We start from the raw sequence: 12282 nt of genomic DNA on the forward strand, positions 1-12282 counted from the left end.
GCTGTCTTTCACTGTCTGGAATTACTGTGTTCGTTTATGTGATGTCCTGGGGTAGAGGCTTGGACAGAGCTCACAGGACCTCTTGTTCTTTTTGAAAAGGTATCAGTTAAATGTTGGGGATGTAAAAGCAATCACCCAGGGATTTCCCTGGTGGCGCAGTGGTTAAGAATCCGCCTGCCAGTGCAGGAGACACAGCTTCGAGCCCTGGTCCGGGAAGATCCCACATGCTGCGGAGCAACTAAGCCCCTGCGCCACAACTACTGAGCCTGCTCTTTAGAGCCCGTGAGCCACAACTACTGAGCCCGCGAGCCACAACTACTGAAGCCCACGTGCCTAGAACCCGTGCTCCACAACAAGAGAAGCCACCACAATGAGGAGCCCGTGCACCCCAACAAAGACCCCATGCAGCCAAAAATAAATAAATAAATAAATAAAGGTTTAAATAAATAATAAATAAAAGCAATCACCCGGGTTCCTTCAGCATGGAAGCTCTTATGGTTGTGGGGTGCGGCCAGCTGTTCGCTGGTACCTAATGCTGTACTTGCAAAATTACAACTTTCAGGGTTCTAAGGATTGATTTTATCCCAGACTGCTTTCACATATCTGTCTTAAAACGACAATCTCAAATTTTCCAGTATTTCCAAGGAGCTGCTGCCCGTCGTCTTAATAAAGGGAAGCAATTCAGGTCAATAAATTCAGTATAGATCCTGAAGCACAAGCCTGTCTACTATAACATGGGGAGGAAGATAGAATGAGTTTTGGAATTCAGTATAGCTGATTTCAATACGGACTCTGCTAGGCTGACCACCCATCCTGGTTTACAAGACATTAAGTGTCCCGGGAAAGACCTGGGCCACCAGGGTGAGTTGTACTGCTTTCTTGGGCAAATTATTTCTCCTCTTTGAATAGCAACTATTCTCTTATTTATTACATGGAGATAGAGTACACTATTTTTCCCCTAGGATGATTTTGAAGATTTTATGAGATCAAATATTATTTATGAAGTGCTATGAGTCACAGCCTGTGCTAAGTGTTTTATGTACTTGATTTTACTGAATCCTGAGACTTTAATAAAGTGACTAAGAGCTCTATTCTCTCTGCCTGAGTTTGAATTCTGGCTCTTCCATTCACTAGCTGTACGAAGCTTGGCATATTCTTTAACCTCTGAAGTGTTTTCTCAACTATAAAAGGGTAAGAGTTTCAACACCACAGAGTTGCTGGTAGGACGGTGTCTGAAACAGAGCAATGGGACATGGGCTCTATTTTTATGAAGCTTACTTTCTCATGGGGGGACTAAGCCAAAAATATAAAAAATAAATAGATGATTTTGGAATTGACAAGCCCTTTGACAATATCGTGTTTGGTGATAGAAGACTACTTCTAAAGATGGGATTGGGGGCTACTTTGTAGAGAAGTATGCAGAGAGAACCAGTCTGAAGAAATAATATTTGGGCTGAATATGAAGGTTGAGAAAAGAGCCAGCCAGGGGAAGAGCAAGCAGATCATTCCAGACAGAGGAAATGACATGTGTGAAAGGCCTGGGGCAAAAGTAATTTTGTTGGAGCAGAGGAATGGAAAGAAAGCTGGTGAGGTTAGAGTGTTGACCAAAGAAAAGAACACCATGGCAGCTGGGGGGATATGGTTTGTCAACCAACAGAAGCATCACCATTTAATGATATAAACCTAAGCAATACAAGGTCAGGTTTTCTCTTGATCTCTCCTAGACAGTGAAATGACTTTCATTAAAGCTGTGTGGCCAAGTGTCAGCAAAATCTACTAGAAAATGCCCTAGAACACAGCTACGGAAGCAGAGGTAACTAAAGAAAATGTACCCCAGCAGCATCACCCCTGCATTTGGGGAGGAGAATGGATGGAGCTGTGAGAACCCATTCTTCTCTCTCACTTATATACGTCTCACTTTTTTTTTACCAGACAAAATAAGCACTGGCTACTTTTGAGGGAACAGAAATAAATTGATCTTTTGCTGTGCTTTCTCAGAAATGTTTCTGATTTTATAAACTGTAATGTTCCAGGATTCACTTTTCCTACAGAAAATGTCATTTTGTGGCTGCATTCTTGCTGGCCTGGGCTGGGGGTGGGGAAGGGAAGATTTTCAGTAAAAAGAGAGCAATGTGAGCTTTTTTATTATGTATTTATGTGTTCTTGAGGTTAAGCTGAAATAATTACTCCTTCCCTCAATAATCTATATCAACCAAATACTACGGCAACCTGCCATTCAACTATTAGCAATTAATTGCCTAACGCTGGATTCTCCATGGAAATGTATATAATGCTAGGTTAACACCTACATTCTATTTTCAGGGTTCTTTTTTTTTTAATTTTAATGAGCTAGTCCCTGATGACAATATAACAATTAACAATAGGTTTTGCAGAAGTTTAAAGAAGAATGAAAAGCATCTCAGAGGCACGGTTTAGATGGAGAGTTGCATGTGACACATTTCAGGAAATGAAGGTACAGTGAAGTCAGATAATGCTTAAAATGAGGGCATGTATGGGTATAGAGTATATCTAGGGTAAAGTGTCATTGGCCGATTATTCGTGTGAAATATTTTATTGGCCAAAGCTTTTCCAAGGTCCCTGCCCAACTTAAAGTCTTTGAGACTGTGATTCTGTGAATGATATATATGCCTTTCCAAAATTTCTCAATAGATTTTACCAGTAGATGTTCCTAGCTTTCATCAAAGAAGTACCAGTAGCCATGATCAGACATGATCTGGCCCCATGCAAATCATATCCAAAGTTAGAGACAATATAAAATTATATTCATTATCTTGAATATCCTGAATAGCCATCATTCTAACACTTGTTTTGACCCTTCTGCATTCTTTTAGAGTTTTTTATCCAAATTTTGAAGACCAATTTTTAGTGAGACATAAATCTGAGAAATCATAGTGTAGCTTAATTTTTTAACGTTTATTTTTGGTCTAATGTTCAACTTACAGAAAAGTTGCAAAACTAATACAGAGAATTCCCATCTCACTTTGCTCAGCATCTACTAATGGTACCATCTTAGATAGCATATTAAAATGATCAAAACCAGGAAATAACATCAGTTGTTTCAGATTTTCTTTGAATTTTACCAGTTCTTCATATGTCCTATTTGTATCCCACTAGCTCATTGAGGACCTTGCATCATATTTAGTTTTTATGTCTCCTTGGTTGGTTCTAATCTGTAACAAAGTCTCAGTCCTTGTCTTTCAGACTTTGACATTTTCGATGCTTAGGGGTCAGTAATTTTGTAGAGGGTCTCTCAATTTGGGGTTGTCTAAACTTTTGTTTGTTTTTTGCTCAGAAGGAGGTTATGCATCTTTGGCACAGACACCACAGAAGTAAAGTTGTGTCCTTCTTAGGCATTATAATATGATGTTTTGTGTTACTACTGGTAATGTTAACCTTGATCTCTGAATTATGATGGTTTCTGCTGTGTTTATCCACTGTACAGTTATTATATACAATTATTATATACTTTCCCAGGATACTTTGTATACTGGGGAAGATCATATAACAGATATCCTGTGGAAGATACTTTGAGGCTATGCAAATATCCTGTTCTCCTCCAAAATATGCTCACTAATTTTAGTATTCATTGTAGATCTTGTCTGCAACCTTAATTATTGTGGTGTTTGCTCAGTGGTGATACTCCATTTCCATCTTTTTATATGTATTAATAGAATTCTTCTGTAAGAAAGAAGTGTCCCTTCTATGATATTTATTTATTCATTCAATTCGGATATTTTTTTCTTTCTTTAAGATGATTCCCCAGAAAGGGGTTATTATTTCTTTAAATGCAGTTCAAAATGCATTCTTAAATGGTTGAATCAATTTAAAGGGTTAACAGAATTAAATAACTTCGCCAGCTTTATTACATCCTTTATTAGCACTGGTCAGAGGTAAATTTTAAATGTGGTTAATTTGAGAGGGGCAAAATGTCATTTAATTTTGAATAGTTCTGATATTTCAAATTGCTTCTCATATTTGTGGATTTTACCTGTTGCAGTATGAATTATTAACTCTGTCTTTTTATAAGTGTTTTATTGACTTGGTATAATTTTGAAAGACTAGTAAATGTGTTCAATTTACCTAATGTTTTTGTGCTAAAAATCTGATATTTTCCATAGCTATAAAAGCAGTACCTTCATCTAAAATATGTGCTCTTAGATGCACGACATATTTATATTTTAAATATGTGATTCTAGTTTCAAACTGAAATACAGTCTCCATTCTTAACCCTTATCGACTGCAAATCGTCCAGCCATGTCTTTGGGTTACTGCTTTCCAATCCCTACAGGATTCTCTTGTGCTTATAAATATCCTGGAGGATTTGCTAACATGAATGATTTCAGTGTACTGTGAACTTGGGTTCCTTCCTCAGCCAACTGTCAATGTATGAGAGGTAAACAGTGCTCAACCATTTATCAGACTGAATGAAATCTAAACCATAGCTCAAGTATAAGCGCCCTGAATATATGCTCTTTATTACGCACCTGACTACTTAATGTAATGAAGGTCAGTTTTGAAATGCTCTGTTTCCTCATCTTTACTGCTGGGCATATCACACTATTTTTTGCTACTTTGTCCATTCTTTGTCCAGTGGTCCTCAAATCTATCAACGTAAGCTGTGTATCTCTAAAAAGAGTTACTGCAGTTTTATCTATATCTCTGGACTAAATTTTGCCAAATTGAATCCCTGACACACATCATATCAGGAGAAATGATCTGTTTTTGAAGATCATGGTATTTCTGAACTGAACAGTATGTACATTTTATCCCAAGGGACTGAAAATGTCACCTCCTCAAACTGACGTTTTTCAATCAACCACACTCTTAAGCCCAGATTTTTCTGTTGTCCACCAAGATGGGAATACCGGGTTATGCTCACTGGGATGGAGGAGAGGCTGTATTTGTTAGAACGTGTGTAAATGTGTGTGTGTGTGAGTGAGAAAGACAGCATGCTCACAGGAAAATATTCTTCAATTCACAGAGAAGAAACAATACTTGGAAATTCTCATATAATACAGTAACTTGTGTAGTCACCAACCAATGTCCTTAAAGTACACTTTCCCGTGCATTTTACCAATGCAGGCTGAGAATTTTAAGCTCTGTACCAAATAAATGAGCACAACTGTCAGAGCATCTCTCTGAGAATGCATTACTGGATTCTATGTATTGTCACTAATGTGTCACCAGATGGCTTGTACTATTAATACTGCACTGCCCGTTTGTATAGCTCTTTACAGTTTAGTAATGAGTTTCACATAACTGACTTCACTTCATCTTAATAAAACTACCCAGTCCCTCTATAAACTTGATTATCTATTTCAGGGAAAATGATTTATTCATTCACACATTTATATATTCATGGAAGCATCTGTCCATTTCATCATGACAAAATTCATGTGTCCATTCTTCAGTTAATCCATTTATTTGTTTACATCATTTTGCCTTATCTATGATTAAGATAGCTGGAAATATGGATTCTTTAGACTAACATCTCTTAAACTTTAATGTACATTTGAATAACCTGGAGAATTTTAAATAAAAATGATGTTCAAATAGTTCTGGATGGGACCCGAGATTTGGCATTTCTAACAAGCAGATGCGGCCAGCGCTACTGTTCCAGTGACCTCACTCTGATTAGCAAGGCCTAGATGGCCTTCTGTCTTCTTGAGGAGACTTTGGTAAGGAGATTTAATACATATTGAACATTGAGTAATTCAGAGTAGCTTCCCAAGCTCCCATTTACATCTGGGGAGTAGGGCTTGGGAAGTGTTTCCTGCTCTTACAGGGGGTAGTTAATAGGGGGAAAGTGGACTTTCTCAACTAAAGATGCTACACCTATTCAGCTCATCTTCAGAATAGAGATCAGCAATAATCCAACAGAGAAATCATAGTCCTTCAGTGCTCATCTGCTGTACTTTTTTCAGAGATAAATAGGCAAAGGTCAAGAATTATTTGTGATGGATGAGAATAATCCTGAGGCCAGAAACTGTGCTCTGCCAGGCATGTGGTGCACACAACTTGAATGTCCCAGAGCCATTCCATTTGTCACCCAGCTTAAGGGTTGGCTCCAGCTGCTTAGAGAAGGAAACTGATTCTGAAGTCAACTCAATGTACCTGTCACTTGTTTTCAATGAATGTGTGCAATTCTCACTAGAGGGGATGGGTTCAGTGCATTTCAAACAGTCTATTAGTTTTACCTTTTTCCAATCTTATTTTTGTATCTTCATAAAACTCCAGTTTAAAGAAAACCTCTAAGTATCAATCAACATATATACATATATTTGGAGAGTCATACCCTACGTGAGTATAAGTGTCAAACTCAAGTTCAACCGTTGGGAAACTATAGATTGCAGTCCGAATCTGATCTGCCACCTGTTTGTGTAACACAAACACCCCTGTTCATTTAGGTATTGTCCTTGGCTGCTTTCACACTACAGTAGCAGAGTTGAGTAGTTGTTACAGCGATCTTATAGGCTGAAAAGCTGGTAATATTTACTATCTGGCCTTTACAAGAAAAGGTTGCTGCCCCTGGTCAAGGTGATGGCAAAAATCTAGATTCAACACCTTCCCTTATAAAATTCCATGTGATCGGGGCAACAATTGCTTGGTTTTGTGATCTATTATTAACAATATATGTACCTGTGCATGTGTATACACACCCACACACCATGGGGAGGGAGATACACATTCCTAGTAAATAAGAATCTTATGGATCTTCCCCTCATTTTATAAATAACAGATTTACTTTCAAGAAATCATTCAAAGCCCATGAAAGATGGGGTGCTGGGGGCACATAAAAGGAAGTGCTTTGACACTGAAAATAGTAAATGAGTTATCATGATAAAAATAGTGTTGCCTGAGTACTGAGAGAGCGTGCATTGGGGTTCAAAAATTAAGTACATGGATAAAAGTACAGATGCAACAGATGTAAAGCACAAGCCCTGGGATAAAATTTATGTTTAATAAATTTAGCACAGCAAATAAGGCAAAATTCTCCGTGCCCTCTTACCTACTCTTCCTCCCCCATCTTCCACCTTTCCAACACCTAAAAAAGTAATTTTGACTCATGTTTTTAAGGTGTCTGGGAACAAATACAGGAAGGGTAATAACAACAAACAACAGGAGAACAAGAAACATAATCGGGATGCATTTAACCTAATGGGACCGTGAATGAGGATTGTGTCCTTTTCTGTTCTGTGATTGTTTGTGGCCTTCAGAGTATCCTGAAAACATAACCAGGGAAAATCCATGCCAAAGAAGGCAGAGAATCCCCTGGACTCAGAAAAAAAAATTAATAATAACATTGCTTTGTAGAGCTTGAGAAATAAAATGTGACCAAGAAAAGAGGAACAAGGTCTGATCAAGAGTTACGCACTTCATAGGTCTCTGGTCATTGTCCAGATCTTGTTTTTATAGGTTTCTGCTCATTGTCAAGTTCTGGTTAGTTGTGTACCCAGTGCCACATCCATCTTCTGCTATGGTGTTGTCATCCAATGTGACAATATCATGCCTCACACTGGAGTTGATTTGTGTTGTTATTATGACTCAAAACAAGTTTGTTGGCTTAATTCATCGTTTCTCTGCTCCACAGTTGTCTGAGCTTTCTTTTTCTCTTCCCTTCCTAATATCTGTATTTTGTTGTTGTTGTTTTTAAATCTGTTAACAACTCTACGTGTGAGGTTTTAGAACATCTTTCAGGACATCCTTTGACCTGCTTGAATCCAAAAGGACTTAATATAAAGACCAGGATAGCAAGCATGGTGTTCTGAAAAGATTATGCAGGCCCCTGAATGTTCTAGAAATCTGTTTTCTAGTCTGCTGAGAACATTCTGCCCAGCTTCCATTGTCTTTCTTTGAGAATGCACCAAGATATTGGTTACTCAGGTGATTAATTAGTCATTGTCTTTTCAGACCTTGGCCAAATGATAAACTCCTTGCCCCTGGGGCTCAATGTGGCCTAATTTCAAAGTCACAGGAAAAAATACATCAAAAGTCTCAGAGTACCAACTGAGTAGAATCGGTCAATCAACTGACTGTAATCAGTCTACCTGGCATCTGTCTACGCAGTGTCCATTTGATTGTGACTGATCCCTGTGAACCCACATACCTACACATTCCCAACTTGCTGGCTTATGCCATGAGATGACTATTCTCCTCTGGTTTTCTCGAAACTGTTTGGATCACCATGGACTCTATAGCAATGTCCTGATCTCACGTTTGCCTGCCACTTCCTCTAAGTAGCTAGATTCTGTTCATTGTGCTTCCAAATGCAGCTTTCCTTCTGTGAATTACTCAGTTATCAAGAAAGAGATCATAACCTCGAGTAATCTTTCTCCTCCAGGCTCCTGCTATTTCTTGCATCCTAAATTCAGCTCTTTAGTTATGAGGATTGGTCCAATCTAATCTTAGCTCTACTGTTGTCTCAAAACCTGCATATGGGTCTCTCCTCTCACCCCATGAAGGGCAGTCCTACCAGGTTACCAGCTCTCTTAGCTTCTACTTCACCAATGAAACCATCTCATCATTCTGACAACTTGTTTTGTGTTCCCAGAGTCCCCTAACTTATAAGTCAGGCTGTGTTACAGACTGAAAGGCATGGAAAATTAGATTTTTTTTTGAAAATGAAGGATCTTACCCCAAAGAATCTTTATCAGTGAAAATGCTTAGTTACAAGACACAGAATCTGACTGTGGCTGACTTAAGAAGAAAGGAAATGGATTACAGGAACACAGGGTAGCTTATAGCCTAGAAAACCTGGTACATAAATAGTTAATAGCCAATATAGGAAAGAAAAATGAGTATTACTCAAGGTGGAAAGAAGCATGGGCAAGATCACCCTGCAAGAACATTCTCTTAAGGTGACTTTTATTGGGACCACACCTCTGGTACTACCACCATCAGACACTCAGCTCCAGCACATCTGGATTTTTCTGGTGCTACTGCATTCATCACATCTCCAATACTTCTAACTGCCACTATGAATAATGTTTAACAATCCCCGTAAAGCGAAAATGACCCGCTAAGATTCAGAGTCAGGTGTGCATATGTCTAGTTGATCTATAGTTTAGCAGTCAAGAATGGGAGATGTTGTTTCCATGGTGAGAGTCAGGGTCCTGCCTTTAACCTAGATTTTCAGATAATGGGGAATTCCTTAAAACAACACAAAAAATCAAGAATGGTTTTCAGATGGGCAGCTCCACTCATTGCCCACCACACCCCACCCCCACGCCCCAAACAAATACCACAATTGAAGTTGTGGTAGACAGAGTATGACTCCCAAAGACACCAGGTCCTAATCCCTGGAACCCGTGAATACACTGACTTGAATACGCTGACTGTGTTACATTATACCGCAAAGGGAAATTAAAGTTGCAAATGAAATTAAGGTTGCTAATCAGCTGATCTTAAAATAGGGAGATTATACTGGATTCTCTGGGCCAGCTGATCATGTGATCACAAGAGTCCTTAAAAGTGGAAGATGAAGGCAGAAGGGAAGGTCAGAGTGATGCTATAAGAGAAGGACTTGACCAGTGGGCTCTGAAGTTGGAGAAAAGGGCCCGTGACTCAAGGGTGCAAGTGCCTCTAGAAGCTGAAAAAGGCAAGGAAACAGATTCTTCCCCAGAGCCTGCAGCTGGAAACGTGACCTGGCTGACACCTTGATTTTAGCCCAAAAGACCCATGTCAGACTTCTGATTTACTGAACTGTCTAAGGTGATACATTTTATATGGTTTGAAGCCACTAAGTTGTGGTTATTTGTTACAGTAACAATAGAAAACTCATGCAGGAATCTGTGACTTCACGTTCTTTGGAGATAATTAAAATTTCTACCCCCTGGTGACATTTTTTTTCCCTAAATACCATTAACCTGCATTTAATTAACAGGCAAAGACTTTGGGTATTTTGCTGCTGAGGATTTTTTTTTCTCTCTCTCATAATTATGGGAAGAGTTTCAAGTTTTAATACCTTCTCAAAAATATGTTCCTTAAAATAATATTCTACAATTCAGTGTATAAAAAGAGCTCAACACATCCCAAACACAAAAAAAAGCTTCAAATAACAGTGACACTGATGGACAGCCAAAAGATTGTTCCAAATACTCATTACTGCTAGGCCTGTTTAGTTCTCACTTTATATGCTTTCAAAAAAAGAATTGTGTTGGACCTCATAAAACCTTACCATGTCTCAATTCCTTTGCAAGTTACTGATTTGTAAAAGGTGGAAGGGGAATTGATAATGACTTCTCCTAGAGATCAGTGAAATCAGCACCTTTTTTTCCCCCAGTTGCCCACTAGAAGTCATAAATTGTGGAGCATGTGATTTGGTAAATTATAGGTAGGTGTGTAGTTTTAGGAAACTATTCACATTAGGTTTAGAAGTAGGAATGTCTAATAGATTTATTGTAGTGGTTTCTAGATCAGTGGTCAACAAATTCATTCTGTAAAGGGCCAGATAATATCTTCAGCTTTGTGAGACAGGTCTGTCACGACCACTCAGTTGTACTCATTGTAGCATGAAGACAGCTGTATTCAATATACACACAAAAATGGGTGTGGCTGCATTATAATAAAACTAGATTTGGTCCACAAGTGAGTTTTCCAAATGTTGGTCTAGTTTATAATGTCTGGTTGGAATGGAATTTGGGAAAAGAGGTAAGCTAGAAAATTCAGTCCTGTTTACTAGACGTAGTGGTTGGTAGAGCCCAGATAATCTGAGATGTGAGAAGAAATTCTGGGCTATTTCTGGTAGGTGTCAAAATGTAACAGAGCAGTCATGTGGGGAAACCAGCCTCGAGGAGACCAAAAAATGTGATAATTGAAAAGTGAGGCAATCATTTTGACATGTTCTATCCAGAGATCCACATTCCTGTATTTATTTGAGTACCACATTCTCTCAGGAGAATCACACATAAAAAAGTTATTTGGGACATTTAGGTTGTTCGTTGTTTTACTATTACTAAAATGTCTAAAACTCTCACAAAGTTTACCCATCTAGATAGGAGAAATATAGTCAGTAATAGGTGGAGACTATGTTTTGCAAGGTTGTTAATGATGTAAGGGGAAAAAATGAAGCAGAGAAGCATTTCTTCAGCGTATCAATTAAAAAACTAAGAATAGGAAACATGAGAAGGAAGGAAGGAGGGAGAAAGAGTGAGAGAGACAGGGACAGAGAGAGAGATTTAGTATTAACCTGAGATTGCTGCTAAACTATGTACCTTAAGTTTTCTAATTGTTTATGTCCCTTTGATTATATATATTTCAATATTACCTTTAAAAGTTAAGAGGTAATATGCTACAGTGGAATGATTATGTAATGGAATGTACAATGGAGAAAAGATAGTCTCTTCATTAAATGCTCTTGGGAAAAGTGACTAACCACGTGTAAGTGCATGAAACTGGACCCCTATCTTACACAAAAATTGACTCAAAGTGGATTAAAGACTCAAATGCAAGATCTAAAACTGTAAAACTCCTACAAGAAGACATGGGGTGTAAGCTCCTTGACACTTGGCAATGATTTTTTTTTTTTTTTTTGGATTTAACACCAAAAGCAAAGGCAACAAAAGCAGAAGCAAACAAGCAGGGCTGCATTAAACTAAGAAGCTTTTGCTTTAGTTTAGTTTAGTTTAGTTTAGCGAAGGAAACCATCAACAAAATGAAAAGGCAACCTATGAATTGGGAGAAAATATTTACAAACCACATATCCAATAAGGGGTTAATATCCAAAATATGCAAAGAATTCATACAACTCAATAGCAAAACAAAAGCCACCAAAACACCCAAAAACAAAAAACCCAATTAGAAAATGGGCAGAGGACCTAAATAGACATTTTTCCAAAGAAGATATACAAATGGTCAACAAGTACACGAAAAGGTGCTCACTGTCATTTAATCTTTAAGGAAATGCACATCAAAACCACAGCGAGATATCACACATACCTGTTAGAATATGTATTATCAAAAATGCAAGAGATTACAAGTGTTGGCAAGGATGTGGAGAAAAAGGAACCCTTGTGCACTGTTGATAGGAATGTAAACTGGTACAGCCACTATGGGAAACAGTATAGAGGTTCCTCGAAATTAAAAATTGAACTACCATATGATCCAGCAATCACACTTTTGGGTATATATCCAAAGGAAACAAAATCATCATCCTGAAGAGATAGCTATACTCCCATGTTCATTGTAGCATTATTCAAAATAGCCAATGTATGGAAAAATGGAAAAACCTAAGTGTCCGTCAACAGATGAACGGATAAAGAA

The sequence above is a fragment of the Hyperoodon ampullatus genome (genome assembly GCF_949752795.1).
Source record: "Hyperoodon ampullatus genome assembly, chromosome: 19".
In the NCBI taxonomy this organism is placed as follows: Eukaryota; Metazoa; Chordata; class Mammalia; order Artiodactyla; family Ziphiidae; genus Hyperoodon; species Hyperoodon ampullatus.